Source organism: Oryctolagus cuniculus, chromosome 4 (genome assembly GCF_964237555.1).
Source record: "Oryctolagus cuniculus chromosome 4, mOryCun1.1, whole genome shotgun sequence".
NCBI classification, from domain to species: Eukaryota; Metazoa; Chordata; class Mammalia; order Lagomorpha; family Leporidae; genus Oryctolagus; species Oryctolagus cuniculus.
In genome coordinates, this window is record NC_091435.1 from 70,422,198 (window position 1) to 70,440,771 (window position 18,574).

At 42.6% G+C, this 18,574-nt stretch overlaps 1 protein-coding gene across 50 annotated transcripts in view; it reads right to left on the reverse strand.

The window, feature by feature from the left end:
* The window catches only part of ZBTB20 (zinc finger and BTB domain containing 20), an 877,267-nt gene that overhangs the window by 58,794 nt on the left and 799,899 nt on the right, over positions 1 to 18,574 (reverse strand). The window lies entirely within an intron of this gene.

An 18,574-nucleotide genomic window follows, 5' to 3' on the forward strand; every position in this document is an offset into this window, starting at 1 on the left:
AGGAGGGAGGCTAGAGGATGCTGTCCAGGCCCCATTCTCAGGTGTCTGCTGGGCCTGCTTGTACAGTCCAAGACACCAGCAGCACCTGTCGCTGCAGATGGGGCTGATTTGTGTGGCTCTGGAAGCTGAGTTGGGAGACAGGGCTGGGGAAGGGGTGAGGGTGGCCTTCAACCTTTCCACAGCCGACTTTTTGGTTGTTCTTTCCCCTGCTTATATTTCTTTATTATCAGTTGACAAATAGAAATCTTATCAGTGTACAACATGATGTTTTGAAAGACATATTCATTGTGGAATGGCTAAGTAAGGCTAATTAGCACACACACTACCTCGGCTATGTGTGTGTGTGTGCGCACACAAGTTCTAGGAACACTTAAAATCTCTCTTGGCACTTGTCAGGTCCATAAGTAAATGAGTCATTGTGATATACATGCAGCAGGTCTCTGATCTTACTCCTTGGGTCTAATGGGGATTCTGTACCATCTGACATCACCTCCCCAGCCTCTGGTAGCCACCATGATGCTCCCTGCTTCTGTGAGTTCAACTTTTCTACATTCCAGGTGAGAGAGACCACCTGGTGTCCTCCGGTTCACACATGGCATGGCAAATGACAGCTTTCCTCCTTTTTAAAGCCTGATTATTCCACCTTGTATTATGCACCACATTTCTGGTGTTCACGATTCTACTTCAGAATTTCCCTCTTTATCGCATGGTTCTGACCCATTCTAAAGACACCCACTGACCTGGCTGCCTTCCGGGCTCTTGCATTCTTTCTACTCTTCACTGCAAAGCTTCCATTTACTTCCAGATCTTTTAACCCTGAGGGGTTCAACCTGAGGAATGGAGTTGATCGTTGTCTGTCTAAGGACCTCAAACCTACTGAATTTTAATTTGAGCTTCACTCAGTGTACTTTTCTGCCTGCTTCCCTGTCTTGTGTTCTTTCTCCTGTTTCCTAAATGTAGACATTCCTTAAGCTTGTCCTGTTAGGCTTTGTCTATACCCACCCTCTGTAGCTTCAACAATCTCCATACAAAGCATCCATGTTGCTATCTTAAGTTCCTGAGTGTCCACAGAGCTCCAACCCACATGCTAAACGACAGCTGGTTCCTGGAACATTCATTCATTGTTCTTCATTAAGTGTTCTTATAGCAACTATTAAGTACCTAGAGCAGGTGAATCGGACAGGATCTCTAGCTTTGAGAAGCTCATAATCCCATCAATACTACACAGTCTCTTGTAATTCAGAAATTAAAAAAATATAATTTATTGCCTTTCCACCAAAATCTGTTCCTTCTCCAGACTTCCCACTGCTTACCACTGGTGCCATCTTTTGGGCACGCAATTGAGGAGCCATCTTTAATTTCTTTCCCTCCATCCCTTTTTTTGCTTCCCATGCTGAATCCTGTGCTGGTTACTCTGGTTATTTCCTGAATAACCTCCTTTCTGCACCAACACCCATTGATTCTTTTGCCACCTACCGCCGGGACTTCTGCAAGAATGCCCTGACTGCCTTCCTTTCTCCTTCCTCTTTACCGTTAGTCAATCCTTCAAACAGCCAAGCATTACAGTAACTTTTCCAAAGCGCCATCTAAACACATCCTCCCATTGCTCACTCAATTGAGTTACTCCTTAGTCTGGCACTCAAGGCTGCTGTAACATGGCCCTAATCTAACTTACCACCCTCACATCCGCAGTCCATCCTATCCCATAACAAAATGTCACTCTACCATCATGTTCCTGGCATTTCTCCTCTTTTATAATGTCTGCATATAGCTTCCTTAAGGCCACCAAATGCCACCTCACATATGAAGCAGTGCCTAAGGGAAGTGCCCCTCTTGAATCCTCAAATACTTTTTGCACTACTCTCTCTGCATGTTCTATCAACTAATAATTGCTTGTGTGATTTGTCCTTTCCCTCTGTAAGCTCCTTGATAGGAGAGAACATTTTCATTCTGCATACTGTTGTGGCTCATGAAAGTGAAGGCCTCAGAAGCCAAGTTTCTCTCTTATCCTTGCTGGTCTTCCTGTCTCCTGCTTCCCTTTCCGATCTACCTTGTCGGAGAGTAGATCTAAAGATCTCCATTTCAGAAGGGGTCTTACCTACCCCATACCCAGGAGGAAGGAATGCTGCATAGAGAGCCCAGGAAGAGTCTGAACAGACAGGCCTTGCGGGGCTTCCCTTCCTCAGTGTATTAGCATTAGGTGACATCCTTGTTGTCCAATCATACTGCTGTATGAGTGTCTGTGCTTTATCAAATCTAAGCATAAAATGGATGGTGCACCCTGAGTCTCCTGGTCTTCAATCTAAAGACCCCTGTGTCACATACAACTACGGTAGAATAAATTCATTATGCTTTTTTTTTTGTTCACCTGCCTTTTGTCATAGGAGTTTTGGCTTTGATCTTCGATGACTGGCAGGAAAGGGATCATCCTGTATAGTACCCTGTGGGTGCAATGCCTTGTACACAGTTTGTGCCCAGCCAGTGTCTGCTGAACCAATTTTAGAAGGAATAAAGTCTTGTTTAGAGTCATGGAAAGACATCTACTCCAGTCCCCTCATTTTTTAGATGAAATTATGAGATCTGATTTGATCAAGGTCACATCCTTATTAGTGATTGAGTAAGCATAGCTGATATAAAGGTCACAAATCTCTCTAGCAGTGATTACTCGGTACCAATAGGCCTAGCAACAGTGACCAGACCAGAGTGAGAGACTGAGGTGCATAGCCTGCAAGCATATACTGTGTTCCAAAGAATAACAACCTTACTTCCTTTATTGACTTCAATAAACCAAAATATTTGTAATTAAGTAATGCCTCAGAAATGAAGGTAAATTAAAAAAAAAAAAAAAACCAGGAAAGCACTTTTCTAACATTGTCAGCAGGAATAATTTTGACAATCTTGCAAATGTCACTGGAGTGATAACTCACTACTGCATAGAGACAGAGACCCTGGCTGTCCTGCTACTCTGCTGTACTGCCCCTCTTTCCCCACCTCACTTTGTTCAGTATTCATTCTTTAGGTTTGTTTAAACTTTTACTTATTTGTCTTTCCTTATATTACTAGTTCACTTGTGGAAATGTATAGATGACTGTCCCCAAGTTTGTTCTCATTTTCTTGCCTTGTTCTCTTCTTTTTGAGGTAGAAGAAAACAATTTTTTCACCTCCTCTCTATTCTAATCTCAGACACAATCATTTTCCTCACCCAAAGATGAAAAGCCCAATGAAACATGGCATGGGGACAACAGGGTTGACGTAGGTGAGGAAAACACACCTTGCCAGGGCTTATTAGTGGTTTTGCTTGGCCAATGAAGTTCATTCTTGAATGTTAGCCCACAGTAGAAGATGCTGTCTCCTCTCGCAGGTGAGCACTTGACTGATGGCTACTCACCAGCGGAAAACATTGGTAGTATTTATCATAGTCTTTTTGCTAGGTGTGGTAGAGCTGTGCTATGCGTTGAGGCATCCATTAGATAGCAACCCCCCAGCGGTTGCAAAAGCAGCACACAGGGCTGCAGAGCGCTTCATTGTTCTTTCTAACTCACCATGCGGCTGGACAGATTAGCAACACTTCATCAGAGAGAACCTCCTTCTCTTTTTTCCCCTCTTGGCAATTACATTAAAATGATAAAGGAAATCACTGATCGATATGTCTATTACATTGTAGTGAAAAAATTACCTGGCAACATACAAACCTTTAGTGTAATTAGATAAGTGTACACTTTGAATATACCAAGCATTTGATTTAAACTGCATTTTATAATTTAATAGAGCCATAATCTTTCTGTCCTTTAATCAAACCTTTCTTTCTCAGCCCACATCCTGCTGTTATGATCTTACTTGCATTTTTTTTTTTTTGGCAAATTGTCACCTATCTCCACCTTCTTATTTCCCCTCTTGCCTAAGCACATACCTGAGGGTCTCTTAATCATGCAACTGCATGGTGTGTCATGTTTTGTTGCTTACAGGGTGGTTACACTAAAAAAAAAACACTCAGTGAAAATGACTTCATGGGGTTTCATGTTTATTCTCTTTTAATGACTTCTATATCCAGTATACTTAGTTTCTAAGTCAAAAGATAATTTTGAGGGGCTGCTGGTGCCACATTCTCCCTGGAAGCTGGAGATGCAGCAGTTCTCCCTGCCTCTGACAGCAGAACTGTACTAGAGAAGCTGCGTTTGGAACCCGGCTGGCAAGTCTGTTGATGGTGGCAGAGGCAGAACAGACAGTGGGTCACTTCTGTGCAGCACATTTCATTGTTGATGTCTCTGCAGATCTGTCTCGGAGGCCCTTAGGGAGCAGAGCTGTTATGTAACTCACTGCCATGTACATATCACAGCAAGGAACGTTCTGCAAGAGGTTTTATTTCAGAATCACCCTTCCTGTTCCTTAGAATCATGCCAAATCATTCTAAAATGACAGTGGGGGCTTCCGTGATTAAAGCTGACAAAAAAGAAAATAGTGAAAATGCTAGCTACCATTTGTTGTCTGTTTAACTTACCAGGGAGTGTACCAGGCATTCTACGTTAAGTACACTCTCACTGATTCCTCATAGCAATGTGGTGATGCAGGTAGGAGCCTACTCATGCTAGTGATGAGGAGAGGTGAGACTCAGGGAGTTTACAGAACCAGTCCATGATTAGAAAGCTAGCATATAGTGAGGCCAGATCTCTCTGACCCAAAATCCGTGCTCTTTTCACCCTGTAACAACTGTTCCAACATAGCACGCATGAGCACATGTCTAGCTCCTGCTGTGATCCCTGCACAAGACGTGTTGATAACACGATGGTTGAGAGGCACTGTAAAGATCTGGCAGCACACATCCCAAGTGAAGGAACCCTTCCAGAAACTATCAATAAGCATACTTTCTTCTCCCCCCACCCCTTTCTAATTGAAGCTGAAAATGTCTTACATCGGTCTTCCCAAACCACAGTGAACAAACAGGTATATCAGTCTGGGGTTCCGATTCCGCACATGTCAGGGGAGTCTGCGATTGCGCCTGACTACAGGTTCCTAGGTGACTTGATGCTGTGGGTCGAGGTCTACAGGCCTCTACAGAGTCTGACACTCTCCTTCCTGCCGAGGGCTGTTTTTGAAGAAACAATTCAAGCCGAATAACCTAGTGAACAGCTCACGTGGCCTGACTGGATTCCGATTCTGGGCCAGTTTGTTAGGTCATCAGGCATGAGACAAAATTCAAGGAGTTCTGGCATTGAGCACATTGTGAAAAAAAACTAGTTTCCAGGATCCCCCAGGGCTTCCCCTCCTCTTCTTTGAAAATTCAAAACGATAATGTCTCTAACATGTAAAGTTCCCATTTTTTACATTATTGTTATTTTTAACAATAATTATCTGATAATAATTCAAATAACACCTTTCCTCTGAGAAATTCAATGAGCTTTACCAACCTTAATTGTCTAACAGCAATTCCCAGGTGCACATAAAGCTGTCTCAAAGATCACAGTAAATTTAAAATTGTTCTACTTCCCTCGTTTCTCTGCCCCAAGTGCAGTGGTGAGTTCGCAGAGAGGGGTTACTAATTGGCAAAAACCCACTGTCTCGAAATTTGAGGCACAGGAGATTTCAATAAAACAGGAGTAAATCCAAGAAGTAATCAGCAGAGAGGTGACTGTGCAGAATACAATGGGGGGTGGGGTGGAGGAAGAGTTAAAAGGAGTAAGACTACAAAAAGACTATGCAAAGGAAAATCACAAAATTAGATGTGTGACCTTAGATGAGTCATCTAACCTCTCCATGGTTCAGCGTTTCCATCTGTAAGAAGATGGCAGGTGGATTTTTATCATTTTAAATGTCCCTTAAAACCCTAATAGTCCCTTGAGAAGAAAATGTGGGAATTAAGTAGTCAGGAACCTATTAACCCATTAAGCCTGCTTAAGAAATTCTTCTGTGAGCCAGCATCATGGCACAGTAGATTAAGCTGTCTGTGGTGCCAGCATCCCATTTCAGAGTGCTGGTTTGAATCCCAGTTGCTCCATTTTAGATCCAGCTCCCTGCTAGTGTGCCTGGAAAAGCAGTGGATGATGACCCAAGTACTTGGGGCTCTGCCACCCATCTGGGAGACTTGGATGGAGTTCCTGGCTCCTGGCTTCATTCTGGCCCAGTTCCAGGCCATTGCACCCATTGGGGGAGTGAACCAGCATATGGAAGAGCTTCTTTTCTCCCCCTATGTTTGTCTTTCAGATAAATAAATCTAAAAAAAGAAAACTGTTTGACTTAAAAATATTTTTAATTCATTTTTGTCACTTTATTTGGGAGGTTGGGACAAAGTTGGGGAGAGAGAGAGAGAGAAAGAGAGAGAGAATCTTCCATCTTCTGGTTCACTTTCCAAAAGCCTGCAACAGCCAGGGCTGGGGAAAGCCAAAGCCAGGAACCTGAAACTCAATCTGGGTCTCTCTTGCGGGTGGCAGGGTCCCAAGTGTGTCAGTCATGAACTGCTGCCTCCCAAGACGCTCATTAGCAGGAAGCTGGATTGGAAGTGGAGACGGGACCCAATCCCATGGACTCTATGGGATGTGAGTATCCCAAGTGGTAACACAACATCTGTGCCAAATGCTTGTCCCTGTCTTTTAACTTTTTAATTCTTGAAATCAATTCCCAAGTCCACATCACTTATCCTACCTGTCTGGGAACTTGTGAGAAAACCTTTTAACAAATAAGGCACAGAAGGCATCATAGCCAGATAAACTGAGCTGAAACCTTATCTTCAGCTTGCCAGTGCTATAGGAACTCTTTTACTTTTAAATTTTAGTTCCTTAATTAACCACTAGCTAATACCCATGTCCAGAAGAAACACCTATGATGACTTGGAGACCCCTGGGATGGCCCTGCCAACAGGAAGTTAAATCACAGTCCTACTGTTTGTCACATTAAATCTATGTTAATTTCCTCCATAGAGACCTCTCTATTCCGTCTTGACAATTTGCAAACTCTGTTAATAAAAGTTGCACACCAAGAGCCTCAGCATTATTGGCTACAGTTGATTTTTACTATTTAAAATAAGAGGTTGTGGGGACAAGATGGTGTGTGTGTGTGTGTGTATAATGCTACCATGATTTTCCAGTTTTAATAAACACCATGGGAATGCCTCCTCTCAAAGATTCGACACTGAAATCTTCCTGCCCACACAGTCTGCCACAGGGCCCAGTTGTAAGGTCATTTTCAACTCTAATGAAGATTCCGACATGAGCATGATTTATGGCACAGTGTGTTGTTTGGTGTTGTCAGAGTTTTCAATATCTTGCCCCTTGTGCCGAGTATATTTTATGGACTAATCCCTGCAGTCTGTGGCCAAGTGGAAAATCAGGTACTGAGTAACATCACAGCGGCATTACCCTAGATAACACAGGCAACACAAATATCCTTCCCTTTTCTTGCTCTCATCACCTCAATAGCAATTTTGGCTACTGACAGCTCAATGCTCACTGTGCGGCAAGAATTATGCCTTTTCTTTACATTTAATAATCTTATTTTTTCTTTATATATATTTAATTTATTTGACAGAAAGAGTTAAATAGTGAGAGAGAGAGAGAGAGAGAGAGAGAGAGAGAGAGAAAGGTTTTCCTTCTGTTGGTTCACCCCCCAAATAGCCGCTACGGCCGACGCTGCGCTGATCTGAAGCCAGGAGCCAGGTGCTTCCTCCCGGTCTCCCATGTGGGTGCAGGGGCCCAAACACTTGGGCCATCCTCCACTGCCTTCCTGGGCCACAGCAGAGAGCTGGACTGGAAGAGGAGCAGCCTGGGACTAGAACCCGGCGCCCATATGGGATGCTGGCGCTGCAAGGCGGAGGATTAATTAAGAGAGCCATGGCGCCAGCTCCCTAATAACCTTATTTCTTACAACGACTGTCTGACAGTGGGATTTACAGGTCATGAAACCAGAAGGTAGAGAAGTGGGCTTTAAGGGTAGGTTTTAGTTGCAAAGCTCCATCCAGTGCTCATGCCCAGCTCAGAATCAGTAAACCGCTGGGCTCCTGCTTTCACTCCATTTTGCTTCATTTGAGGCGCTCACCATAGGCTTATACTAGATTCGCCATCAAGGCCCTCTTAGGCCTTTTTGACTTTGTTTGAATCTTCACAAAACCTTCCCTTCTTGCTCTGTTTTTCCATCCCTACAATGATTAATACTTAAATATAGAAATCCATCACCACTTCTTTTCAATGGACCTTCACCATCCCTCTTCTTTATCTACTGCTTAGCGCTCACCCTCATTCTAAATCATTCTTTTGAGGCGTCACATTTGATTTCAAGTGTTCCAACCCCAGCTTGTGAACTCACTGTCCCTAAGCCTTCCAGAGCCCACTCTTTACACATGGTCAATTATTAGGCCCCTGATAGCTCCACCAGATGACCTTGTCCAGTTTGCCCTAACCCCCAAAACAACCATCTCAATCCTGTCCTTAACAACCCTCTGGGTTTCCTTTCTCCCTTGACTTTCCCTGTGCAGGGCCTCCTCTTAACATTCTTCATTAGGAATCCGTACTACCCTCCGCCATTCACTCCTCATCTCAGTACAGAACCCTACATACACATGCCATCTGGAGCCTCATTCACTCTACCCATTGCTCCCAAGAATAAGCCTATGGTAGGTTTTTTTTTTTTTTTTTTTTTTTTTTTTTTTTTTTTTGTGTTTTTTTTTTTATCTTTTATTTAATGAATATAAATTTCCAAAGTACGTCTCATGGGTTACAATGGCTTTCCCCCCCATACCGTCCCTCCCACCCACCACCCTCCCCTTTCCCACTCCCTCTCCCCTTCCATTCACATCAAGATTCATTTTCGATTATCTTAGTATACAGAAGATCAGCTTAGTATACCTTAAGTAAGGATTTCAACAGTTTGTTCCCACACAGAAACATAAAGTGAAAAATAATAGATGATTTTTTTTTTAAATGATGATGAAATCAGATCAGACCTATTGTCATGTTTAATCCCAGTGAGAGTCAAGTTGGGAATTGATAGTTTCTTTTCTTTTTTTTTTTTTTTTTTAACAGAAGATCAGTTTAGTGTACATTAAGTAAAGATTTCAACAGTTTGCACCCCCATAGAAACACAAAGTGAAATATACTGTTTGAGTACTCGTTATAGCATTAAGCCTCAGTGTACAGCACATTAAGGACAGAGATCCTACATGAGGAGTAAGTGCACAGTGACTCCTGTTGTTGACAGGCAGAGTGGACAGTGAGAGAGAGAGACAGAGAGAAAGGTCTTCCTTTTGCCGTTGGTTCACCCTCCAATGGCTGCCATGGCCGGCACGCTGTGGCCGGCACACTGTGCTGATCCGAAGGCAGGAGCCAGGTACTTATCCTGGTCTCCCATGGGGTGCAGGGCCCAAGTACTTGGGCCATCCTCCACTGTACTCTCTGGCCACAGCAGAGAGCTGGCCTGGAAAAGGGGCAACCGGGACAGAATCCAGCGCCCCAACCGGGACTAGAACCCGGTGTCCCGGCACCGCAAGGCGGAGGATTAGTCTAGTGAGCCGCGGCACCGGCCCTATGGTAGTTTTGTAAATTTATGTTCTTCTTTACCCAAGTCCCATTCTTCATTCTTTTTTTTTTTTTTTTTTTTTCTAGCTGGTGATCTTGCCTCCTACTTTAGTAAGAAGATGTATACTGTAATGTGTGGTAAGCTTATCAGCTTTCAATTCTTTCTGCAAGAGTCTGGAAGTGTCATCATTTTGTTTCTTCCAGATGTATCCACATCTTTCCCCCACATTCCACTCCATCTTGAAGGTCAAAGTCTTCCTTTTGATGTTTATCCTTCCCTTTGGTTTCATCAGTGGTTTTTTAACTTTTCTGTATGTGATATCCTCCTAACAGTTCTAGATTAATCATCACGACATAGGTTTTTTTTTTTTTTTTTTTCGCCCTGCTCTCCAATCCTACCCTTCAAAAATTCTTCCAGGTGCTATATCACAGAGTGAGTTTTATAGGATACTAGAATTTCAAGGTCCAACTCAAAAAAGTTCTTTGGTCAAATAGGTTTAGGAAACATTCATAGTATGTGTACCTCTTGCAACCTCATAACACAAATAAGGGCATTAAAGGTGCTGAGGATCACACCTTGTCCACGCTTACTGACATATAGACTCCCTCCCGCCTCCTTTCTATTGGAACATTTATTATCCTCAGAATATGCTTAGGAAGAAGGTGCTTTCATGGATTTCCCCGGTCCCAAACTCTTTCACCTCAGCATGTAAATTCACAAAATCCATATCAAGTAAGTCCTCTCAGATTTCCTTTCCATCAGTACTCCATTCGGTCCAAACCAGTTAACTTATAGGGTATCAGAAAGACTAAGCACATTTGCATCTCTGAGCTCCTAAACAGGCAATGGCTTTTTGGAATACCTTTATAAGTTTTTTGTTTTGTTTTGTTTTTGCTTTTCAGGTCTTCCTTCTCCTTTAAAACTCGTATAGAATATAATGTATCCCTAAAGAAACTTACCTTTGGGAAGACTGCCTTGGCACATATCAACCTCCACCACTCATTTAGCACTTAGAGAACTGACTATAGTTTCATGCTTATTTTTTGTATCATTGGTGAGAATGTAAATCCTCTGGCAAATAGACCTTGTTTTACACACAACAGAAATTCCCACACCCAACATAGCCCCTTGTGCACAGGAGGATGTTATAGCCATCTTCTTGGTTATCATAGACGGAAATGGCTGACATTGGAGGATGATGTTGGGGTTGGCGCTATGGCGCAGCGAGTTAAAGCCCTGGCCTGCAGTGCATCCCATTTGGGTGCTGCAGGTTCGAGTCCCGGATGTTCCCCTTCTGACCCAGCTCCCTGCTCATGTGTCTGGGAAAACAGCAGAGGATGACCCAAGTCCTTATGCCCCTGCATCCACGTGGGAGACCCAGATCTGGCCATTGCAGCCATTTTGAGGAGTGAACCAGCAGATGGAAGACCTTTCTCTCTCTGTCTCTACCTCTCTCTCTCTGTAACTCTTTCAAATAAATAAAATAAATCTTAAAAAAAAAACCACCTTGAAGTCTATAACTAATGGATCAGTTCAGGATGCTCAAGGCACTTTGCTGGGAACAGCCACTGCCCATCACTGCTATCATTACCCCAACAAATGATACCATACATGGGTGAAGTTTTGGAGAAAGCCTATGGATAGAAGAGCCATGGCATCTCTGTTTGTAGGTTAAAGTAAGAATTTGCATTAGTTGGCAGCTTTCAGGGGGAGAAGCGTAAGATAATTTGGGTACATCAAAAAATCCAAGCAAGGAGCCATTTGAATAAATGCCTCGGTGCCAGTGATGAAATTACCACTCAAGATCATCAAATCATGGTAATCTGATGAAAAGGAAAAGCTGTTTTCCTACACATGGATGTCAGGAGCAATCCTGTGCAAGTGTCCACCATTGTCGACTTTTGCCTGGTGTACAGGGTAGGTAGGTAGCAACCATTTGCAGAATGTGCTCCTGCTTTTTAGACACATTCCGACCTCTGTCTCTTTAGTCAATCTGGAGGCACCTTGCGTTGAGGGAGGTAAGGCAGCTTGGTAGGCAATGGCACATCAATGAAATCCCCAAACAACAAATTCTACCTTTCCCATAAAGCTCTTTCACTGCAGGAATGTGTAAGAGTTCAGAGCAGGGTGTCTCAGGCTGGTACATAATAATTAGCTATTATGGGGCTTCCAGTTTTCAGCTTAGATGTTATCTGATGTTAGGACTTAATAGGTTCCCTAATAGTGAGTTTGCAGTGAAGCTAGGACTAGAAATTTGGTCTCTTGATGCCTAGTCAAGGAGTTTTATTATGTGAGAGAAAAGAGTATAGTTTCCTTCCTTAAAACTGCAGAAGCAAATGACTTTCATATTTTAGCAGAGGATAAAATGCATTTCATTAGAAGATTGTATGTGTAACATTTTACTACCTTCCTGGATTAAAAAAATGGCATACCAAAAAAAAAAACCCACAGAAGTTTAATTAAAAACTATTCTATAAATGAGAATGTTTACATAGGTTTACTTTAAAATTGGTGTAGACTGTATAAGATGATGTGTGACATAATAGAATAGTGGTACAAATTTCATAACTAGAAACTTCTGTGTAAGCCCTTACTTAAAATTTATAATGACATATCAGAGTGTTGATTATTAGAGGTAATCAATAATAAGTATTTTTAAAGCTAGGATTTTGATTGCAGGAGATTATTGACTGGGTGAAGCTAAATGGCTTAGATATTTTCCTGTCACGTCCACATTTAGAGCTGTCTTTCTGGACAATTCACACATTTATAAGTGAAAATGAAGGGTGGCCTGCCTCTGGGGCAAGCCTAGGAGCCACAGGCAGTTACTTCAGTAAGGGATCTGAATTTCTTCATTTTGTAGAAAGAAATAAATGCAGGTTGAATATCTCGTATCAAAATGCTTGGGACCAGATGTGTTTCTGATTTAGTTTTTTTTTTTTTCAGATTTTGGAACAATTGCATAATTATTTGCATAATAACATTTCCATAATGAGCTATCTGGGGGATGGGACTCAAGTCTAAACACAAAATTCATTTATATCTCATATATACTCCATGTATCTAGCAATTTTATACTTGATTTTTAATAATTTTGTGTGTGGAACAAAGTTTTATGGTGTGGAATTTCCCACTTGTGGCTTCAGATGGTACTCACAAAGTTTCCTAGTTTGGAGCATTTCACAGCAAACCTGCACTTGACTCTTCTGTCCTGGGTGAAGCCTGAGCTCTCTGCATCTCTTTCCACATGGCAGCCTTGGTAGGGGCAGGGAAATATTATTGGCAGTGTTCTACATTGACTTAGACACAGGAAGGGCTAGGTGGTATTTTCGCAAACACTAGAAAAATGAGTTCTGCCCGTCATGAATTACATAAATGAGAAAGGGGAGGAGAGGGTGGATTAATCTGCCCGGCTAATGAGTAGTAGGATTGAATACATCAAAAGCCCACATTTTCAGCAGAAAATTACCACTTTTTTTTTCTTTTTCAAAAACACCATGGTTCATGGTTGCCAACAGACATTGTAGCAAATCTAAGAAGCAGAGCATGAGATGGAGACTCTGATTTGTCTTGTCTTTGAGGATCCGAGAAAAACTAGCCGTGTAGTCTGCAGGCAGCAGGAAAGGGTCCCGAGCGCGTGTGGCAGCTGACAGCCAGTCCGCTTCCATTCAGCTGGTGGGAGCAGCTGTAATAAAGTACTGGCACCAGCCCAACCCCACTCCATCCTTCCTCTCCCAGCACACGACCGAGCATCACTTGAAGGTTAGTGAGTGGGTGAGCCAAGTGCTCAAGTTCCAGCCTTTCTGAGTGGAAGCCACAGAGCATTCCGAGCCACAGTGCAGGTGACAACTGCTGTTCGTCCAAGTGTGTCTGGAACTGGGGAGACCCTAGGGAGGGAGCTCAGACGTCACTGCTCCTGAGGCCCAGTTTTGTTTCCTGGACGTGGCTCCAGCCCACATGATTTCACCTGGCAGTCCCGGGAGACAGGAAAGATCCAGAATTAGCAGAAGCCTCCTTCTCCCGAGGACCTAAGTGCTCTGATTGAAAGGCAGAGTGTATCGGGAGAATGGCTGTACTGAGTCGGCATTGATTTCTCCAGCCTTTGTCTGCGTCTGGTTTCTGTCTCGTTTGGAGGTGGTTACTGTTACTACAAGCAGCATGAATCATGTCTCTGTTAAAAAACAGAGCTTCAATTGTCTTACATAACCCCTGGTAACTGAACGTCTAATAATAGCAAGCCATTTCCAGGTAGGGAATCTGTCTACCTCCCAGACACACACACACGCACACACACACACACACTCTACTCCCAATGTCTTGCACTAGAGTGAGACAGACAGGCTGGTGGCAGAGGAAAAAAGCGAACAGCACAGCTGAATTTTTTGGTATGTATTTTAAAAAATACTGAATAATTGTGCATTGGGGATCTGATGACCAACAAGTTTAATTGAGCTAGGACAACGAACTATAGGAAACAAGCCTTCTTCTTCAAAGTATTTGAAACAGCAAAGAAAGGCAAACACATGCATGAGAATCCAAACCCGAAAATACAGAGAGTGGATATTCCACTGGACTGGCTGTTGGCTTGCCCTGGCTAGACCTAATTCTCAAAGGACTTTTCTCCTGTCCTTTTTGTTTGACCAGAGAGAATATTCTAAAAGTTCCTGGCTAGGGTCATTACATAAAATTCCAGAAAGTGAAAAGCAACTGAAAACCCAGTTGAAATGTCCCACCAAGAGGCTACACCGCAGCAGATGCCATTACCTGAGCCACTCTCTTCGGGGGGTGGGGATGGGCCTGAGCGCTTAGATTTTTCCCAGGGGCTTTCTCTCTGGCTTGTACTACATGATGAGGTCTTTTCATACATGACTGCCACCTGTTAAGTTGATTAGCAGAAAGCAAAATAATAGGAGTGGCTGAAAAAAATGACTTTTAAAAAATTACAAAGCCAAGTTTTTCTTCAAACTACTCCATGGCTTGAGGAAAACAAAAACAAAACAAAACAGAGTCTGGATAGCAAGTCATAAAGTTTATGAGGAAAACACTAATATAGATATATAATGTATGTCTCTATTTGTGCATGCTAAGAAACATCACAGCAAGGCCATATTTTTCAAGTGTGCATTGCCAGGAGCCAGGCAGCCTAGATGTCATGGACTAAGGGAGGACTTCATGGAAAATTACAGAGGTTACATCCTGCCACTCATTTGGGCTAGGACCACAGAAAGAAAACTGACTTCTCTGTTTTGATTGTTCAGTAACATGAAACAGTGCACTAGACTAGTTCAAACCAGGGAATGTCCTGGGACACACCCATTCTGAGGACCAGCACCTGGTGACTGCACTTGCTCTTCAGTTGTTTAGGGATATGTAAGGCATGATGGGATGGTCAGGTGTCAAAACGCTTGTGTGTTTCCTCCAAATAGGATTTACTCTGCCTAATCCCTCTTGGGCTACTCCTCACATCCATAAGCAAAGAGTTTTGGATGAAGAAGGAAACAGGAGGAAAAAGAAGAACAAAAAAGAAGAGGAAGAAAAAGAGGAAAGAAAAAAATATTAATGTCCATTACCCCTATTGCCAAACCTGGCTGGATTTGATGATGGAATTTCTACCCCTGGTCTCTAGTTGTCTCTGTTACACGCCAGATGTATGTGTCTTCCCACAGAAACGAATTTCACGTCTTTCTCTTAATTATCCAAGTGCAGATCAGTAGGGAACTTCACCAGTAAGTAACCCTCCATCACACCAGGATCATGGTGTGAGGATATAGCTAGTTAGAAGTAGACAGTTCTGCTTAATTCATGTGCTTTGGGGATTAAATTGTTCTTAGAGTTGGTGTGATGGAGGACTACGAATCTTAATTAAAAGCACCCATTTTACCCCATGGTTTTCTTCTCCAAAGGCCTTGCCCTCTCCTATGTTGTCAAACAGTTCCTAATTGAAGAGCAGGAGATTTGTCTCTTCCTCTTCTACTGGTTTCCAAAACCAGGCTTGCTTTCTGCACCTGTGAGACAATTACACTTACCTGAAATGTCATGGTGCCTATGTCAGTCAGTTCCTTCACAGAAGTGTGTTTGGTACCTGCACAAGGACTTGGTGAGCCAGACACACATGGAAGGTAACAGTAGATCATTGTGTCGCTTTATATCACAACTATAAGTATTTCTGGATTGTCGCTGACAAGTAGATCATAATAACCATATGTGGTACAACAACCACAAGACACTGTATCAGAAGTTTGGAGTTACTATTTTCACATGATCCAGAGATTTTTTTTTCTTAGAAAGATAAATGATGTGTGCTTTTCTCTGCCCCCTTTAATAAATATTTATTATTTTTAAAAATAAATACTTACTGGGGAGGCAGGTACACACACACACATACATAAAGAGAGAGAGAAAGAGAGAGAGAGAGAGAGAGAGAGAGAGAGAGAGAGAGAAACTTCTATCCATTGGTTCACTCCCCAAGCACCCACAACAGCTGGGCCTGGGCTAGGCTGAAGCTGGGAAAAGAGAACTCAATCCAAGTTTCTCATACAGGTGGAAGGAACCCCACCACTTGAGCCACCACCACTGCTTCTCAAAGTTTGAATTAGCCAGAAGCTGAGTCAGGAGTTGGAGCCCGGACCTGAACTCAGGCACTCTGATATAGGAGGCTGGCATCCCAAACCTGATCTTAACTGCTAAACCAGACACCTGTTCCAACCATTTATTCAATGTCTATTGTCAGTGCTGGGCTCTTTTTATCTATAAGAGGGTTTGCCAGATTCTCACTATATCCTTTTTCCCTTCATGCTGAACAAAATATCAGTAAAGCACCAAAGATAGCTGTTTTGGAACCTGAGCAGCAATCAATAACTGGCCATAGCGATGACAGTAGGAACCGGTGAAACTGAGGGCATGGGAATGACTTTTCTTATAAAGGCACAGCAGTTTAAGAACATCTCAACTGAGAAGGAGCAAATGAGCAAATCTGATCTTATCCATTTGTATGTTCTAGCAAACATCTGAACTCGAGACACATGAAAAATTTAATATGATCAGGTCATTTTATATTATAGAGTCCATTTTAAAAGTTGGCAACACATTGATCAGTGAGCTTCTGTGTATTTGTAGAATATTCAGGATGCATCTGAGAACTCATCTTAATTTTTAGAATCACTGATTGGAATCCAACAATTAACTATTAGGAATTAAGCTTCCCTCCAAAGCAATTAATTGAGAAGCTAGTTGATAATCAAGATACAAGAAGCAGTGTTGGTGGGGTGAGACAAAGTTAGAATTATCTGAAACAATTATAGAGAAATGGGGGAGAGCATGGAGTGGTGTGATTGCAAGGTTTCTGCCCACGCCTCCAGTCTGGTTCCCCAGTCGTGCCTGAAAACTGCTGAAGCCTGACCCTGAGCCTCACTTTCCCCATCTGCAAAGTGGGGCTCTTGGAGAGGATGGCTTTGAAGATTCTTTCCATTTATAACACTTGATGATTCTAAAGGGAAGGGAAGATGAGAGGGTAACTCCCCTTCCTCTTGTTTTGGTCAATGTGTCAATGCTTGCTTTGTCCTGATCTGTGTCTATATGCTAGTTTTCTGAGTTCAAGAGGTCACATAAGACAGTCAACTTACTTTTAATTTATATGCATGGGAAAACAATAGAGGAGTAACTCTCCCTTTCTTTGTATATCAGCATCTCTTCTCAAATGCCCAGGATTGAAAACACCATCATTCGGACCCTCCTCAGGCACCCTCATACGTGTTCTTTCAAGCTTATCTGATTAGAGTATTTCTGTGTTTACATCCTGGATATTTTTTGCCCCTTCCAACTTGTTTATGAAATCTCTGGTAAGCATAAAGCTGCAAAAACAAAAACAGAAAAATAAAACAAAACAGCTCTGTTTGAATAATTTACTTCGGTTAAAGCAGAGTAAGAACATATCTGAACACTCCAGGAAAAAAAAAATAGCTTTAAAAAATACCCTAGTATCTTAGAAGACCAAATAAAATTTTATATCAGTGATAGTTTCCTATGTTGTTATTGTTTTTCATTTTCAAAGGGAATGCTACAGATTGGGTTTATAGTCTGGTGCACAGACACGGACATTTCTCTCAATAGCTCTCAGTCCAATGCATCCTGAAAGCCAACAGGGCCCAGACAGCTAGCTTTACATAGACAAAGGAGCCACACAGAAAAACCAGTCCCCCGAGCTCCTATCATTCCTGACTAAGCACCCTGGTTATCCATGACTCGCTCTTTGACATCCCTGCCCTCCTTCTTCTCTGGTTTAATTTTCTTCACCTAGAATTCACCTTATGTTTGCCTTCCTTTATTGCTCAAATTCTGCCAGACATGGCTAGCATAAGCCCCATTTCCAAGCAGCACCACAGGTTGACCCGACTTGAGACCCTGTGATAAATTTCATGGGTAGTTATGGTGATAACTGCTGTCCCTGGGACCCAAATGTGGGAACTACTAGAAAAAGACTGTTAAGGGCTGCAGGGTCCTCACTCAATAGAAAAATAAAAACAAAAAGCAAAAAATGCTGGATTTAAGAAAAGGCCCAGGAGCAGGCATTCTGTGAAGTGGGTAAGATGCCCATGTCTCATACCAGAGTGCCTGGGTCTGATTCCAAGCTCTAGTTTCTGATTCCAGCTTCCTACTAATGCAGATCCTGGAAGACAGCAGCAATGGTTCAAGTAATAGGTTCCTGGCACCCACTTGGGAGATGGGAATTTAGTTCCTGACTCCTGTGTTTGGCCTCTGCCCAGCTCTGGCTATTGCAGGCATTTGGAGAGAGAACCAGCAAAAAGGAGATTTCTCTCTCTCTCTTTCTGTATATCTATTGAATCTGTCTCTCTGCCTGTAAAAAAGAAAATGGTCAGACTTTTCTTTTTTTTCCATAACAGGAAGAGGTTTTTTTTTTTTTTTTAAAGATTTATTTATTTATTTGAAAGGCAGAGTTACAGAGAGGCAGAGGCAAAGGCAGAGAGAGAGAAGTCTTCCATCTGCTGATTCACTCCCCCAGTAGCCCCAATGGCCAGAGTTGGGATGATCTGAAGCCAGGAGCCAGGAGCTTTCT